Source organism: Hordeum vulgare, chromosome 3H (genome assembly GCF_904849725.1).
Source record: "Hordeum vulgare subsp. vulgare chromosome 3H, MorexV3_pseudomolecules_assembly, whole genome shotgun sequence".
NCBI classification, from domain to species: domain Eukaryota; kingdom Viridiplantae; phylum Streptophyta; class Magnoliopsida; order Poales; family Poaceae; genus Hordeum; species Hordeum vulgare.
Window position 1 is genome coordinate 177627485 of NC_058520.1, and position 4233 is coordinate 177631717.

A 4233-nucleotide genomic window follows, 5' to 3' on the forward strand; every position below is an offset into this window, starting at 1 on the left:
GGCTACGTCGACGGCACATCACCGGAGCCGGCCAAGATCCTTATCATCAAAGACAAAGATGGGAAGGAATCCTCTGAGCCCAACCCTCTACACCCAATCTGGGTTCAGGAGGACCACCAAGTGTTGGGCTATCTGCTGAACAACCTCTCCAAAGAGGTGCTCGCCCACGTGACCGCAATCACCACGGCGCATGCGTTGTGGACGACGCTCGCGGGCATGTTCTCCTCCCAGTCCATGAGCCGCGTCAACAACATCCGCACGGCTCTGGTGGGCGCGCAGAAGGGCACACAATCGGTGCCTACCTTCTTCACCCACATGCGTGGCCTCGCTGATGAGCTGGCGGCCGCCGGCAAGCCCATCCTCGATGATGAGCTCATCTCCTACATCCTCCATGGCCTTGACATGGAGTATCAACCTCTTGTCTCCGCCCTTGACGCTCGCGTCACCCCGGTCTCCCTCGACGAACTTTTTTCCATGCTCAGTAACTTTGATCACAGAATGGCTATGTTCCAGAGATCCAGCGGCTTCAAGTCGTCTGCCAATGCTATGACCCACGGCCATGGTGGCTCCTCCTCTTGCTACTATGGTCGCTCGCAGGGCAGGTCGGGGGGAAGTGGCTCCTCCTCTGTATCACATCCTCGTAGCGGCCCCCCTTCCTCCACCAACACCAAAGGGCGCCGCGGCGAGGCCAGCAAGTCTCGCCAAGATGTTGTGCACTGTCAGATATGTGGCAATCTCGGGCACATGGCTAAAGACTGCTGGTACTGTTTCGACGAGGACGAAGCATCCGGTGATGATGAAGAGAAGGTGGCAGCTGCTGCCGATGGCTCCTACGGCGTCGACACTAACCGGTACCTCGACAGTGGGGATACCAACCATCTCACCGGCGAGCTCGAGAAGGTAACCCTCCGTGAGAAGTACCACGGCAAGGACGAGATCCACACGACCAATGGTGCAGGTATGAGGATAAGTCAGATTGGTCACTCAGTTATTCATACCCCTCATCGAAAAATTCATCTTCGGAAAATTTTGCATGTTCCTAGCACCCACAAAAATCTGCTCTCAGTTCATAGAATTGCTATTGACAATCATGCCTTCCTTGAGTTTCATCCTTTTTTCTTTTTGATAAAGGATCACGCCATGAAGAAAATACTCAATCGCGGTAGATGTGTTCGAGGGCTCTACCCATTGCTTCCAGAAGGTCAAGGATCCAATAGACATGCCTATGGTGCTGTCAAACTTACTTCAACATGGTGGCATGATCGTCTAGGACATGCATATTTTTCTTTAGTTGAACGTTTGCTTAGGAAAAATAAGCTCCCATTTGTTGGTGAGTGTAATATTGAAACTATTTGTGATTCTTGCCAAAGAGCCAAAAGTCATCAATTGCCTTATCCTCTTTCTACTAGTGTTTCTACACAACCACTTCAATTAATATTTTCTGATGTTTGGGGTCCTGTCCCCAGTTCTGTTGGTAGACACACCTATTATGTAAGCTTCATTGATGACTACAGCAAATTCTCATGGATCTATCTTCTTAAGAAACGATCCGAAGTTTTTCAAGTGTTTCAAAATTTTCAAGCACTTGTTGAACGCAAATATGATCGCAAAATTCTTGTCGTTCAATCTGATTGGGGAGGGGAATATGAAAAGTTGAATTCCTTCTTTCAAAACCTTGGCATCTCTCATCATGTGTCATGTCCTCATGCTCATCAATAGAATGGTTCTGTTGAACGCAAGCAGAGACACATTGTTGAGGTCGGCCTAGCTCTCCTAGCCGGGGCTTCCATACCCCTCAAGTTCTCGGATGAGGCGTTTCTCACCGCCGTGCACATCATTAACATGCTCCCTAGCCGAGTCATAAACAATGAAACACCCATCGAGAGACTTCTTCACATCAAACCACACTACAAATCTCTACGAGTTTTTGGTTGTGCATGTTGGCCTAACCTCCGTCCATACAACAATCGGAAACTCATGTTTCGTTCCACACGGCGTGTTTTTCTTGGGTATAGTGCTCAACACAAGGGTGTAAAATGCCTTGATGTTTCTTCCGATAGGCTGTACATCTCTCGTGATGTTGTTTTTGATGAAACAAAGTTTCCCTTCTCCGAGCTTCATACCAATGCGGGAGCACTTCTTCGCCAAGAAATTCTCCTTTTACCATCTCACCTATCTGGCATTGATCGAGGGGTTGATGATTGTGCTAATCATATGTTGACTAACCCTCTCACCACTGTACCTAAGTCTTGTGATGATGCACGCACAAACAATGAAGAAAATGGTGGTCTATATCATGCCCTAGTCGGCTTGCTGCCTCCATATTTCATGTGCTCCCCTACGGGGAGCAAATCTCCCTCTGGTCCCGCGCAGCCTGGCGTGTCGGCAATTGCCTGCACAAACACGGGAGGGGGCGCCTCAGGAGTATCCCCTCCGGCCTTTGTGCCCAATGCGTCAAGCAGCGCGTCGCCAGGTGTCGGGTGCGACACCGCTGAAGTCGCACATCCAGCCACGAGCCAATCAGGAGTGGCCGCTCGGCGGTTGGTCGCTCCACGTGTCGTGCCTCCCGCACCGATCTGCTACACACGACGTGCGATAGACGTGGGGTCGCCTGCTACTCCCGGACAGGCCCCATCATCATTTAATCCTGATGCGGTTGCCCCCGAGGCAGCGCCTCCTTCTCCTGTCGATGAAGGTTCGGCGCATGTGGTGCCTGCTGCTGCTCGTGTGGCTCCTGTTCCCGAACCAGCCGCACCACCATCTTCAGACTCTCTGCCTCTGCCTCGCACACGGCTCCAGGGAGTGGTAACAAAACCTGTTAATTACAAGCACATAACCAAATATGGTATGGTATGTTCTACATGTGAATCTGGTGAACCCCACACACTTGAGGAAGCCCTTGGCGATGAGAGGTGGAAAAAAGCTATGAATGACGAAATCATGGCACTGCAGAAAAACAAGACGTGGCATCTTGTTCCTCCACAGTAAGGTAAAAATGTCATTGATTGCAAATGGGTATATCGGATCAAAAGAAAATCTGACGGAACAATTGATCGCTACAAGGCTAGGCTTGTTGCAAAAGGTTTTAAACAGCGGTATGGGATTGACTATGAGGACACATTCAGTCCTCTTGTAAAGGCTGCCACCATCCACCTTGTCTTGTCTATTGTTGTTTCCAGGGGCTGGAGTCCTAGACAGCTAGATGCGCAGAATGCGTTTCTCTATGGCGTTCTGGAAGAGGAAGTGTACATGAAGCAGCCTCCTGGGTTTGTAAACAAAACTGCACCTTCTCATCTTTGTCGACTTGAAAAATCACTATATGGGTTGAAACAAGCTCCAAGGGCATGGTACTCACGTCTCAGTCACAAGATGCAAACACTTGGTTTTATTCCTTCCAAGTCTGACACCTCACTATTTATCTATAATAAACACAGCACATGCATCTTTATTCTGATATATGTTGATGACATCATTGTCACCAGTTCTTCTGATGAGGCCATTACAGGACTCTTGAAAGATCTCAGTGCAGAGTTTGCCCTCAAGGATCTTGGAGATTTGCACTATTTCCTTGGGATTGAGTAAAGAAGCATGAATATGGACTTCATCTCTCTCAGGAAAAGTATGCAACAGATCTGGTAAAAAAGGCTGGCTTACAAGGTTGTAAACCTTCACCCACTCCATTATGAAGTTTAGAAAAATTATCTCTTACAGAAGGGCGACTTTTGAGTTCAGATGACAGCACTAAATACAGAAGTCTTGTAGGTGCACTCCAGTATTTGACACTTACTAGACCTGGTATTTCCTTTGTTGTTAATAAAGTTTGTCAGTTTCTTCATGCACCTACCACAGTTCATTGGACTGCTGCAAAACGTATAGTAAGATAGACCAAAAATACTCTCAATGTTGGACTCAGCTTCAATAAGTCCTCCTCCACACTTATTAGTGCTTTCTCAGATTTTGATTGGGCTGGGTGCCTGGATGACCGACGTTCAACAAGTGGTTTTGCAGTCTTTTTTTGACACAATTTAGTATCATGGTGTGCAAGGAAACAAGCCATTGTCTCCAAATACAGCACAGAAGCAGAGTACAAGGCATTAGCAAATGCCACAGCTGAGATCATATGGGTACAGTCCATGTTGAAAGAACTTGGTCTCAAAAATACTCAACCCCCATGCTTATGGTGTGATAATCTTGGTGCAACTTACTTGTCGGCTAATCCGGTTTTTGATGCTC

The 4233-nt window shown here is 48.0% G+C and overlaps 1 non-coding gene across 1 annotated transcript; it reads left to right on the forward strand.

Annotated features, from left to right (window-relative positions):
- The first annotated feature begins 354 nt into the window (after positions 1-354).
- Positions 355-493, forward strand: LOC123445827. Its single transcript, XR_006631195.1, has one exon. It is a non-coding gene; the product is annotated as a small nucleolar RNA Z247 (small nucleolar RNA).
- The last annotated feature ends 3740 nt before the right edge of the window (positions 494-4233 follow it).